General features: G+C 33.4%; 1 long non-coding RNA gene across 15 annotated transcripts; it reads right to left on the reverse strand.

Moving 5' to 3' along the window:
- Positions 1 to 3,511: 3,511 nt before the first annotated feature.
- On the reverse strand, positions 3,512 to 6,451 carry LOC111902843 (uncharacterized). Of its 15 annotated transcripts, none has more exons than XR_006184711.2 (7): positions 6,218 to 6,451; positions 5,447 to 6,143; positions 4,877 to 5,354; positions 4,690 to 4,765; positions 4,452 to 4,582; positions 3,851 to 4,373; positions 3,512 to 3,755 (listed from the first exon to the last, which is right to left on the reverse strand). It is a non-coding gene; the product is annotated as an uncharacterized LOC111902843 (long non-coding RNA). The 15 variants fall into 15 exon arrangements; XR_008224957.1 differs by lacking the exon at positions 3,512 to 3,755 and having other exon boundaries at positions 4,014 to 4,373; positions 5,447 to 5,642; positions 5,945 to 6,143; XR_008224955.1 differs by lacking the exon at positions 3,512 to 3,755 and having other exon boundaries at positions 4,014 to 4,373; positions 5,447 to 5,841; positions 5,945 to 6,143.
- Positions 6,452 to 14,672: the final 8,221 nt, after the last annotated feature.

Below are 14,672 nucleotides of genomic sequence, written 5' to 3' on the forward strand. Positions count from 1 at the left end.
TTATTCTACCAAACATTTTTGGCAAGCATTTCAAATCGTATTATTAGATCATTTTTGACCAAATTCTAGAAAACTAGTCTCAATGACAAGCCGGATCGGGTTTTTAAATAATAATTAATGAAAACTTAAAACCACAAATGTGAGACTTACGATCCTAAAGTAATGTATACATTCAAAAAAGTGAAGCACAAAAAAGTATCTCCATAAATGGGTGCGCTGGATGGCTATCCTCTTAAAGTTAAATCTTGGTTTTCATGTTAGCAAGTTGCACAAAACTGCCTTTAAAGTAATGTATACATTCAAAAGATAAGAGAGAGTCTTTTATTTTATTTTAAAAGGGGTCAACTTACAATTTTCAAAGTGGGGTTTATTAGTTTATAATTGTATATAGTATTTATATTTTATTTTATAAACCTAATAATTTTCAATTACATATAGCAGCCATGAGCCACCTCAATAGGGGTCAAATATATGATCCATTTTGCATAATTCACGGGTCTATTAATTAGCGATCTGATTTGACTGACGATTTTTATATAAGGGTTTTTTTTATTTATACTGTATTTTTTAATGGTAAACAAACAATCATGCTTCTAAATGTATGTCTTTTGTTCATATTTCAAAGTAGATACATATTTCAAATACATATTAATACCGTTAGAATGAAGGTTGTTGAATAACTAAAGTCTATTATGAAAAAATGTATAAATATTATTAAAAGAGAAACTTTTGAACATCACTTTCAACAATCAGGGTCATTGATTGTATTTCATTCATATATTTCTACTGTTAGATCATTATACTGACATCATCATTTGGTCAATTTTTTTTTAGTCCACCAATTTTATGAAATCTATTAGTGATAATTACTTTTAACATTAGGAAATCTATTAATTACAATTAAATCTAACCAAAAATAAAACTATTTTTAAAATTAGGAAATCTATTAATTACAATTAAATCTCACCAAAAATAAAATTATTTTTAAAATTAGGAAATCTATTAATGACAATTAAATCTCACCAAAAATAAAATTATTTTTAAAATTAGAAAATCTATTAAAAACAATTAAATCTCACGAAAAATAAAATTATTTTTAAAATTAGGAAATCTATTAATGACAATTAAATCTCACTAAAAATAAAATTATTTTTACCATTAGGAAATTTATTAATGACATCATCATTTGGTCAACCTCACCCCTCATTACATGTTTCTTTTGTTCTGGTTTGAAAATCACTAACATAGTCATTATTTTCTTTTCAATTTATTACAGGGAAGAAAATATAAATATCAATGGTGCTGGAAGATACATAATAAAGATTCTCCCACTAATTTCAATGATGCGTACATCTTCTTTCACAACGATTCAATCAATTCTCCCTTCTACGACCTCGAATCCAGATACAATTTCTCTTGCCATGTCTCTATGTGCAGACAATCCATAATCTTATCTCTTTGATTCCTCCTTATGTAACCTCGAATCCCTTTCATCTTATTATCACAACCGCAAGCACACATTTATTTCGTCTCCTTCCCTTTCTTCATATTTCTTACTTTTCACCTTAGTGCTCTCCTTCTTCCGGTCAGTAATTTGTCTCTCCGCACAACGACTTATAATTGATTTGTTATGTTTCGATTTCTAGTGTTTATTTCTCAATTTTGATGAAAAATACCTAATTTCTACCCTTGCTTTCAGGAATTAAGGGCATCGCTGCTCCTTCTTTGCCTCATTCTTTCTATTTGTTGTAGAAACTAGAAAAACGACATACACACACAGTTAACGCGTTCGTCTTTTTGATTTATTTATAGGTATGTTTTCTACACCACTCCAACCTCTTGCTTTGCATTTTATACGCGTTTTGTTACTGTTTTCTTCTTTTTCCTCATTTTTTTTTACCATTTTCTGTTTATATATATATATATATATATATATATATATATATATATATAGATTTTGTGTGCTTACTTTTTTCTTCAGGGCTATCTGGATGTTGATTTTGGGTTTTTGTTTAACACAATTATGATATGTGTTCTTGATGTCAACTAGCATTCATTCACTCAGTACCTCAAGAACATCTAACATCATATTGCAAATACCATTTTTTTATGGTATCAGTAGATGAAGATAAACAAAAAAGGGAATAAAAATGAGTTGATTTGCATTAGGTAGCAATTCAATCTTCAAATATGTTTCTTGCTAGATTTTTTTGTTGTTAGTGATGGAACAAGTAATATGATAGTTAAATATATCTCTTTTTTGTATTTGCTTTTAGTTGTAGAAAACGATAGAATAGACAAAGAAGTTGTCGTCAAAAGATATTAGGTGACCAGAGTTCAGATTGATTGAGTAGTTGGTAAAATAATATAAAAAAGTTGACAAAATTTATCTGTATGATCATAAAAAATAGAAGTGGTCAAATAATTTTATAATTTTGCCTCTAAAATAAAATGAAACTCACTACAAGAAAAATAACTTACAGTCACACCAAAAAAGTGTGACCATATGCGTATAGTGACATTTTATTTTTTCACTGAAAGTGTGACGGAAGGTGACGCCATCATATGGCTCTTATGGTCACTTTAAAATGTAGTGTCCGTATGATGTGAAAACATGTGGTCGTATTATAAAAGTGTGGCAAATATGTACGAAATTTTGTTCCTTAAATATCCAATATTGTAGCGTTAAACCGTCAGTAGTCACATATATTTAGTAAACGTTGTGACTGTATATCACCAACTTGCGACATTCATGATGTTTTAGTGTAGTTGTTTTCTTCTATATTGTCACACAGTTTAAATGTTATTAAGACTATTGTGTATCTTTTGTAAACATGTAATTTTGGTGAGTGTGACCATCTTTTCTAAATGGCCACATGTAATTACTTCCATAAGTGGCGAATTGGTAATTATTAGTCACAGAAAACAATCAATTTTTGTGACTATAACCTATCGTATAAAGACATACAATTAAGTGAAATACAATCATAAGTATTATAAAGACACACATTTTGATAAAATTAAGGACTATTCGGTATCGTATTAAGACTATTGGGTATATTTTTGACACATATAATTACGGTGAACATGTCCATGTTCGGTAAATGGACACATATAATTAATGATGTAAGTGACGATTAGCTAGTATTTAGTCTCAACAACAATCAATTATGGTATTATTTGCCACAAAAATTGTTTTTCATCTTGTTATTGTTTAACTTGCTCACAAGAACTTTAGAATAAACATCATTTTAAATCAATTGTAGTCTCAAAATTCTTGTATATTATGGTTATTGTTAACCATTTAGCCACACGCTAAAAATTGATGTAAAGTAACATTGTATATTTTTAAAGACATTAAAAACCTATAAAATATGGCAAAATTTATATTACAACCACTTTAACTTACTATTTATTGTTACTTTTTATACATTGTAGACCCATCAAAATAATTTAAATTAAAGTAACGAAACCCAACAATATAAAACAAAAACAAAATTCATAATTTGATATTACTAATAATTGAAATTCAAATCCATACATTACATTCCAAATTAAAATATCAAAGAAAAGAAAATTGTCCTCATTTCAAGAATTTAAATAATTGTTAAAAAATCAAACACATCATAAACGAAAACCTAAACATAGCTAGGCATTCATCTTGTTTGTATTGATCCTTGTCTTCTTGAGAAGGGCATCAAATGAGGAAGCTTTGTGAACGGGTTGACAGCAATTAGGATGCTTCCTGTGTATATCTAATATAAACACCAAGAACATATTCAAAATGAAGCAATGCAAAAATCAAGGATAATGTAGTATGAAGAAAGGTAAAAGAACAAAGTTCACCAACCTCACTAAGCAAATTAGTTGATCCCTTTGTGAAATAATTCACTTTACTCAACTGTCTTATGTATCACTATCTCCTACTCTAAAATGAAAGAGAATCACGACATTTTGGGCAACTTTAAAGGAGAAGTATGTATGTATAACAAATAATAAAATTACATATAGAGTTATAAATGATAACTAGTCAAATGAATCTTCATAAATTTATTTGTATAAAAATACATATAGAGTTATAAATCATAACTGATTTTACCTTATCAGGCAATACCTTCTAATTGGTACCTTTTGGAAATCAATAAAAATAAAACTTCCTCTGCTTCATTCAGACCAGTATCAACTATCAACCAATTGTTTCATTACTACAAAGTTTCAACAAGTGAGAAGGTTGGAAATTTCATAATTAAGAAAAAGAGTTGTGATGTGATAGATACGTTTGGGAAACTTGCTGTAAGAGGAAGCGTAAGAGCAGCACGACCCCTTGCAATGTTTTTCCAAACACCAACACGCTTACCTTCCTGCATGGTAAACTGAGGAACACAACATATATACAATAAGGACAAAGGAATCCAAAACGCAACTGAAACAATCAACAACAATGTTTTTACCTCGATAGTTATCCAACATGAAATGGCAGCCAATAAAGGAAGAATATAGAAGGCATCAACAATGGTAAGGTCGATGAACCAATATGCGCACCAGTTTGAAAAGATGGAACCTTTTCCACCATGTTCTCAATCTGCACATTACTACTTACTCAAAACTTACAACACATTCCAAAAATGTAGTATTATATATTATTAAAAGATTGAAGCTGCCATTTGGGATATAATATGTTTTACTTACAACAAGGAAAAAGCTGACAAAAATAGGGGCTTAGATGAAAAGCCTAGTCAATTGAGTATACATAGCAACAGAATACCTGCACAAATATTCAGTTCCAATTATAACATTATTATCATGCAAAAACAAAGGCTTAACATTGATCATGTCAAGCAGAAGCTCACACTAAGGAACAACAGAAAGTGCTTACTCCATATATACTCTTTTCTTTTGTTCCTCAACTTCAGCTACAACCGTTGGACTCATGCTCAGAAAAGGTTACTAATAATTTTTAATAATAAAAATAATCAAGGGCCAAAGAGTTTCATCTTCTTAAAAGGATAAGCATGTCAAATTCAATAAACAAACATTAAGAGCATTGCACATGCAGGAAGTCCCCTAGCCTTCTACTTGCATTAATAATTAATTATTCATGACCAAAAGTTATATTGTAGCATCAAATTAAGGATATTGATTCACAAGCATGTTATTCAATATCTTTAACTTCATTTTTGAAACAATATATTATAATTTAGACAAAGTTGGCTCTTTATACATAGTGCACCAGCATAAACATGAACTTTTCATCTATGTAACATGTAACATGACAAATGACAGAAGAAGTTTGATGATGGGCATACCTTATCTTCCATCTTTTGGTGAATCTGCTCCAATTCTGGCCCCGAAATCTGTATGCAAAATGTCAACAGATCAATGCTACCTCTGAACAAGATAACTCAATATACTATTATACTCAGGACTTAGGAGTCAGGACACACACCCAGAGATAGATGGGGAGAGATGTTGACTGATGTTTTACATATATTGGCTTTCATCTTCAAATGTATGAAGTAATAAATATGTTAGGCAAATGAGTAGAGCTCACAATTAACTTTGAGGCAACCTTGTGTTGATTAATCGTGATTGGAGCCAACAAGGTTCTAATAGCAACAGTTGCTATTACTATGATTGCCAACCTGAAAGTGACAGAAAATGAATTGCTGTTAATTCTTTCAATAATTAATTCTATATACCCACCTCCTATCGGTTGGACAAGAACTCATCGATAGAGCAAGTTGCTCTCGAATTTCTGGTGATAGACGACCTAATTTTACCCATGGTTCCTTGAAATTCACCTCCATGTGCGCCGATTAAGCAAGAAATTAGGAAGGAAACCTACACAATCTCGTTCAGCGGCTGAAATCAACTCAATCGAAGCAATACTTACTGATGTAGTTTCTATTTGTGCAAATTGGGAAACAAGCAATAATATACTTACAGAAATTACTTTCACATATTGTGTCCACAAGCTGAAAATCAGAATGATTGGGCTGTTACTTCGTGTTTTCCCAGCCTCCACAGCCCCAAAATCGCTATCAACACCATCAACGACAGCCGAAGATGGGGAAGAACAAGTGCACCGAAGATGGAAGGTCAGGGGTGTGCTGCGATGTGGAGTAGATGCGGAGCGAGTTTACCTATTAAGGCATAGTGTTTGAGAGCAGTCGTCGACTCCAACCATTAAAAAAACGATTTCAGATGTTAAACATACCTTTGCGTGTGACAGTCGAAGATAGGAAAGCCAAAGATGGTGACGGACGGAGCGCTTGAGGTGGTCGAAGGTCTTTAGGATTGACGTCGGAGTCGTGCACTAGAAGATGGGGGTTCTCGTCGACTTCAAGCATAAGAGGAATTAGGGCATTGTGTTTGAGAGCAGCCGTCGATTCCAACCAAGAGAATTTTCAAAATTTTTGTGAAATGGGGTCTCGTGGGAGGAGATTAAAAATTTTCGTGAGGTTTATAATATTGGAGGGAGATTAAAAATTTTCATGAGGTATATAATATTGGAGGGAGATTGGAATTTTCCGTGGGATCCACACTGATTTCGTGTTTCATGAGGGTGTAGAAAATAAAAATTGTTGTTGGCAGGATTCGAACTCACATTAATTTGCTATTATTATTATTATTATTATTATTATTATTATTATTATTATTATTATTATTATTATTATTATTATTATTATTATTATATGTGTATCGACATGACAATTTATACATGACACGAATTTTTCTTACCCACCACCACCACCACCAAGCCTTGGGTCACAAACCATAATCCCTAAGCCCTTAGCCCTAGGCCTTGAGTCACAAACCATAATTCCTAAGCCCTAAACAATAATCCAGAAGCCCTAAGCCCTAAACCATAATCACTAACCCTTAACCCTAGGCCTTAAGTCACAAACCATAATCCCTAAGCCCTAAACCATAATCCCTAAGCCCTAAGCCTTGAGTTACAAACCATAATCCCTAAGCCCTAAACCATAATCCCTAAGCCCTTAGCCCTAAGCCTTGAGTCATAAACCATAATCCCTAAGCCCTAAACCATGATCCCTAAGCCCTTAGCCCTAGGCCTTGAGTCACAAACCCTAAACCCTAAACCCTAGGCTATAAGCATAATCCCTACACCTTATACCTTAATAAAGGTGCCTTAAGAAATATCTAGTAATCCATAAACCATAAACCATAAGCCAAAATCCCTAAGTCCTACAACATAATCCCTAAGTCGTACACCTTAAGCGTTAAACAATAAGTTATATGTCATACGCCTAAAGCCATAATCCATGAGACATAAGCCCCAAACCATGAGCCTTAATCCATAGGCCATAAGCCATACACCCTAACCCCTAAGAGACACACCTTAAGAATAAGTTATAATCCCTAAGCCACAAACCCCACCATCACCCCCACCCTATCCTCAACACCTATCCACACACCTCCACCCACCCCACCACTCACCTACATCCTAACATCTATTCTAAGTTAGGTGTGCTGGGTGTGGGAGTATGATTGGGGTGGGTGAGTGTTGAGGCTTATTTCTACCACCACACCTCACCCCTACACACCTGCTTACATCCCCACCAATACATACCTTAACCCATACACACCATCTGAATAACCAATCTGAATGGTTGATTCCAAATAGCCAAACATTGGTTTCAATTCAAGAATTGCACATGCAATCCCTTAAAATCAGGAACATGGACAACACATTCTATTAATTAACAATATACCCATGACATCCCTAACAAAAATCGTATAATTTTCTCTATTTTGTATAATCAATTTCAATGAATTTTTTTTATTAAATTCATTAATGTATTAAAATTAAAAAATTTCACAAAAAATTAAAATTTCCTCTCTTATTTTTTTCATTTCGTTCTTATTCCTTTGTCCGCCAAAACATGCCCTAAATTGATTCCCATTTTCTAGCTAACGTTTGACATCTCCCTCATCTGAATCGCATATCCGCCTCCGTTTTGGGACTTCATTCTGTCTTTTCCTTCGATTCTACTTTAGCGTCGTCGACCACCTCCTCTAACGCCTTCCTCTCCAACGCTGACCACCTCTTCCACCGCCTTCGTCTCTAACACCAACCACCTGCTCCATCGCCGAAATCCCTACCATCACAGTTGTCGTCCACTTGGGATACCATCACCAACTAAATCGATCACCACCAGGTTGGTTATCTTCCTTTAACCCTAAACCTAAAAATTATCTACATATCATAGAACGCAATAAGCTTCACATTCAAGAATAAATCTCGATTTTTCTATACAAGTATAGAGCATCAAGCTTAGGCAGTCAAGAAATCGATCAAGGATAAAGAGGATATGGAAATTGAAGAATATACATCGTATGTTCTATATCTTGATGTGATTTAGGTTATCTGTAATTTTGAGTGTGGTTAATTGGGTCGAAATTGATGATAGTAACCTTAATAAGTTGAATTTTTTTTGCTACAACCTCAAACAAGATTTTGTTGTTATTCCTGATTAATCTTTTGATGTCAAACCTAATCAATGGTTTGTAGAAATGGGTTTCGGGTTTAGAAAAATAAAGGATAATCTTGGCTATTTATATTGGTATGCTTTATGTTTATGTTCACTCAAAATTTTTTATTTTAACTTTCATGTGTTTATGTGGAATCAAGATTGAGAATCAAAGTCTTGTTGGGAATCAAGAAATTAGAAAGTGAAAGAACTTCAAAAACAGTTTGAAGATAAAAAAAAGACATTAGATGCTGAAAATCAAAGTTTACGGGAAGATATTACAAAGTTGTTATCACATAGGGATGACTTGATAAATCAAATGGAAGCAATGTCTGAATAGATGGGCGAATTTTCTAAAGATGATGAGTTATTATAATCCCTCATACCAAATTTACTCGTGTAAGAGAGATAATGAGATGAATTTCACATGGACGAAACAAAAAGTTTATTAAATACGATGTATAAGCTAGTGTTTCTTGGAAGTTTGTTTGGAAGTTACTTCCTTAAAAGGGAATAAAATGTTCTTTGGATGTTTGATTAGAATTTTGCTCCAGTGTGTATGCTAGTAACTACTACGTATGGTGTTTCGGCCCCAAATTGACAATATTACTCGTATTACTTTTTTTTTGTTTAAAAAAACTGGTGTTTAGATATAATTATAAGATTTTAGTATATGTTTCCATCCTTTTAATTGTACTGTTTCCAGCACATTCCTGCCAATTCATATTTCATACATGTTGACATCACTCCAATTGTTATATGACCAAAATAGGTCCCAAAAGTCAAACTGATATATAACCAAAACTCATTTGATGTAGGCAATTCCAACCGTCTTCAAACAAAAATCATGACATTTTTTTTTTGCAAAAACTTTCCCAAACTCTAATAATAACTTATGCAATTTGGGTGGTAGTCAATGACTTTATATAAGTCAAATGGTTGACTAGTGAAGACTATTCTTTAAATTTAGACATACATTAGTACAAAAAGAATGACCGTTACATAATTATAGTCACACATTGAATGACCATACTATAAATATACTGATCATACAATATTGTCATTTTTTGTATAATAACTTAACCAGGAAACAATTTCAGTTTTACAGCAACAAATTTTCATTTTATAAAGACTATTCTTTAAACTTACAAATACAATAGTACAACCAGAATGAGCATTACATAATTATAGTAACATATTCAACGAACGACCCCTAATTATACCGATAAGACATTATTATTCTTTTATAACTATATTTACATATAGACACATATATTAGCTGTAATCATAACTAAATGCTACATACACACACAATATTTGTTTCTTCTCAAAGCCAATTCATCATATTTTGACACACATAATAAAAGGTACATGTCCACAAATAACTGATACTAACTTATTTTCTTTTTTTGCGTTAACTAAGTACAACTAGTACAGAACCGCCCTATGGACACACAAATATTTAGTGTGACCATATGTATCACCTTTTAGCTACTTTGTCTGTTATGTGGCTAAAAAGGCACCAGGTTATAGACACACAGAGAACTAACTCATGTGACGATACTTTTATCTACTGCTCTCATAAAAAAAAGTATGACAATCTTAATCGATATCTGTGGCTGATTGTGACCTATGGCCTCAGTGTTCGAGTGTGACTAATATTTGTCACATTTGGTATAATTAAGTGTGGTTAAAGTGTTGATTATCTATATAATGACCACACAATCTAATTTAAATGTATCCAAAAATAGTCTCTAAATTGTTTTAGCGACATTTGGCCACACTTTTAAGAAAATGTGTGACATGCCGTTTTTCGGAAAGTGTGACCGTAGGTCATTTTTGTACTAGTGGCTTTTCTTTTGGACTAAAAAAGAGTATCGAAAAACTCTCAAAATAAGACGCCCAACACTCAGATGAACACGCTCATTAAAAAAAAATAAAAAACGCTTTTATTTTTTACTGGATTTTTAATATATTTTTCCAATTTTATGTAGATACCAACCAATTTCTTTCATGTTGATCCTCATCCTAGAAACCTTGCAATTGGCTCGGATGAATAATGAATCATGAATCATTAATATATACTATGATTTTGGTATGATGAGGGAGATTAAATCCTTGATCAGAAAAAGATTGATAGGTCTTTTCATGCAATTTATGAAAAAGTTGCAAAAAATGTATGAATTTACTTATTTATTTTTCTAATACTGTGTAACATCCCGAAATTCATGTAAAGCCATCTACCCATTCTCCTTTCCCAAGCTGTCAAATTAAGTCCCTTAAGTGAAATATTAGGCTTGTGAGTACGGTGGGCGTACTAAGGAGTATGTTACGTGTACTCTCGCGCTTATTTTGGACGCGGACTCACCTGGGTACGCTGGGCGTACCCAGGGTTACGCTGGGCGTAGCGAGCCCAAGTGTAAACCCTAATATGGGGCTTGTGCAGTATAAAAGGAATGCTATAACCTTGACCTCAACCTCCATTCCAGAGAGTGAAACCCTAAAAGAGTACCCTCCTTCATTTCTAGCTAGAGTGTTGGTATTCTAAGCTTCTAAGTGTCATTTCAAGGTGGTGGAAGAGAAGAAGAGGCTATTTTGGAGGCTAGGAGCTTGTGGGAAAGTATAGATCTGAGCTTTTCAGAGGTTGGAGCTTCTTCCTGAGGTAAAAAGCTCAAATCTTGTCTTGTTATTTGTGTTGTGTGCTTCTTGGACCAAATTCTAGGGTTTTTGGTCCCAAGATGGAGACTTATGAGCAAATGGTCTCCATTGGCCTAGATCTATCATATTTCAGGACTATAAGTGTTGTATGTTCATAAAAATGCAATCTTGGTCGTAAATATGGAGCCATGCATGAGATCTAGACCTTTAGAGGGAAAAAGGAAAGAGGTTTAAGGGTATAGGGACCTTTACATCCATGCAAAGGCTTAAAGGTTCCGACTTTATGGAATAAGAGGTTGTAAGAGAGTCAGATCTGGAAGCTGAAGGAGTGTCTTAACCATTTAAGGCCAAAATCTAAGAAATGGCTGAACTGGGACTTACGTTAGGCGTAACTCTCAGTACGTGCAGCGTAAGGGGTTGAGGCCCCGATTGTGGTTCGCTGGCGTACGCCCCGCGTACAAGGGAAGGTACGCGCCGCGTACTGCCTTTTGTTGACTTTCGTTGACTTTTACGGTTTTGGTCAACCTTTGGGCTTTTGGGTCAAGGAGGGGTAAAATGGTCTTTTACCCTTCTATGGAAATTGTAGAATGGATTTAATCTAGCCTTTGAAAGTCGTTATTTATTTAAGAGTATTGTTATGTGTTTAGGCGGGGGCTAGACGGCTAGACGAGTGTGATCGAGTGCGAGACTATCCGAGATACCGAGGTGAGTCTTCTCACTATACTATACCCGGAAGGGTACCTAACTATGATCGGAAGGTCTTATATGCTATGGGATATATGTTCTATATGCTGATATGTGATATGTATGTGTTATGAATGTTATGTATGATATGGACCGGAAGGTCAATATGACATGGACCGGAAGGTCAAGAGGACATGGACCGGAAGGTCAGGAGGTGCGAACCGAAAGGTCGGTACGGGTAAGACCGGAAGGTCTACCGGGATTCAGGACAGAAGTCCCCTAAGACACTTGGACCAGAAGGTTCCACAGAGTTATGGCCTGGAAAGGCGTATGTGTTGTATGTGGTATTTTGGGAAACTCACTAAGCATTTATGCTTACAGTGTTGTGTGATGTGTTTTAGGTACCAGTGAGGATCGCGGGAAGGCGTCGGCTTGAGCAGTACATAAACATGAGGAGTTTTATATGTTATGATCTTGGGATGTGATGTTATGGATTGTTATGTGATACAATGACATTTTTATAACAATTATGAATGAAAGTGTGTTTTTAAAATGTGAAAAATTGTTTTGAAATTTACGTCGTTACATACTGTAAAGCGGGGACACCATCATGTAGTTTTTTAGGTACTCGAATAGAATTTATATTTGGATTATGATTAAAAATTATTATGTTATCATTACAGATTATGAACAATTTCATAAGTCTTGAAGTGCTTCAACCCACTGGAGACATGTCGTCAATATGTAAAAGTTGAGAGAAGAAGTGTGAGAAAAATATTTGAAGCTCTGGAACATTTGAGGTTATTAGGTATGTATTGTATGTAGTTCTTTAGTTTATATTCATATCCTTAAGCCGTTATTAGATGCTTAAGTTATTAAGACAAAAAAAAATTATAATGACCGTGTACTATCAAAGTTTATCATCGAGAGGATTTGGTGTTTTGCCATCAAGTTCCATCAAAGTTTATAAAATTTATATATTTTTCAGTATAACCAAAGAAAGAATGGTGTTTTGCCATCAAGTTCCATTTGGCATTATTTCTTACTTTCTTAGATAATATACCATCGAGGTAATGGGATACAATCCCCTTCACTGGAATAAAAAACCAACTGTGAGACACTATACATGGGAATCTTTTTAGTTAGGTCATTCTTAAGATTCTTACATTTGAAGACCAAACGTGTTCTAACCTTATTCCATAATATGCATGCTTTCTAAAAGTGCAATTCTTATCTGATTTATATGGTTGTATAACTTTGTATTTTTTAACAGAAGCAAGAATCGCACATGATGAAAGCCGAATAATGTGTAAAAGGGATATGAAAGTGGATGTTACCCAAAAACGGATGTTGGAAAATCAATTCCGTATCCTTCACTTGCATTAACCAATACATTTGCTTTCCAAGATCCAATATAGTTAAGTCGGATGCATATGTTGTCAAAAAGGATCGCAGGTTTCGCTTATTTATTTATTTTTAATTTCCTTATAGGTAATTTGACATTTGCATTATTAAAATTATGTATGTGTGAAGTAAGTATGAACAAAGAGCATTTGTTTTTTGCAGCCATCTAAAGTTTGGTATATGACCCTTTTACACTTCTTTTTTAGGACGTTTTATTTTCATTTTTTCGTAAAATCTTTTAACTTTTGCATTATAGGAGTATTGATTATGGACTGCACATCTATACGAATTATTCTAACTTCTTGACAGCTCAATATGAAGTCGCCTCATAGGAATTGGACATTCAAAAAGCTTTTTAACTTGCCACCAAATGAAGTTCTCATCGGTGATTTTATCATGCTCTCCATGAGAAAATTAGCCCTTCAGGTATACTTGGACGGTTGGATTTGATTATGGACTGCACATCTACACGAACTGGTTCCTTATTATAGTTTCCAATTTCAATTTTGAAGAGTAGACTCTTCCTATATTCAAGAACTATTGAGTTTTATGCCAACTTATTGGTACACAAAACAAGGTTTTCATTGAAACTGTTTTTTTTTCATTCTTTTATTTGTTATTTTAGTGTATGATACAAAGTTAGATGAGTTAGGCCAATGTTATGAGCTATCATTTTAGGGTTTTATACCAATTTTAGCCTTGTATTCCGAATTTTTTTCATACAACGAAATTATGTTATTTTTCCTTTTGTTTAATCCCAAAAAAACTTAAATGAAAATGAAAAATAACAGATAATTCAACTACAAAGACAGCTTATAACATTTCAGATTCTAGAGTACATTTGACAGTTTTCATATAGGTCGCACTCGTGTTCTCCAGGTTAAAGTTTTTTGCCAACTCAAGAAAAATGAGTATTTTGCCCCTTGATTAAAATTGACTTATATTTGGAGATATGTATAAATTGATACTAATACCCTTAATAAATGTTATGATAAACACACGATAGACAAACACAAGGGTGTTGTCGTAACTTGAGTTAGAAATAGATTTTACTTACAGGATTCTTGAAAAAGCATTTATGCTATTTGCTAATATCCAACGATCATCAACACCAGTCTTTGGTAACTTCATCACCTTAGAAAGTTGAACAATAACATCATAGGGGAGAGGAGTGTAAACATCATATATGTCTAGAACTAAGAAAATCAATGGCTGCAATAAAAAATGCAAAAGAGCTTGAAGGAATAATTCTTTTTGAAAGGTTAATTTAAAAAAAAATAACTTGTTGCAATGAGTCAAATGTAATTCCCACAAGTGTTTAAGGACCCTCTTACACCAATCATATTATTATTATTACAAATCAATAAAACATTAACTCGTAGAAAATATTAAAAGTTGTAATTTTTTTGAAAAAAACATGAACTTACTGGA

Source organism: Lactuca sativa, chromosome 7 (genome assembly GCF_002870075.4).
Source record: "Lactuca sativa cultivar Salinas chromosome 7, Lsat_Salinas_v11, whole genome shotgun sequence".
In the NCBI taxonomy this organism is placed as follows: domain Eukaryota; kingdom Viridiplantae; phylum Streptophyta; class Magnoliopsida; order Asterales; family Asteraceae; genus Lactuca; species Lactuca sativa.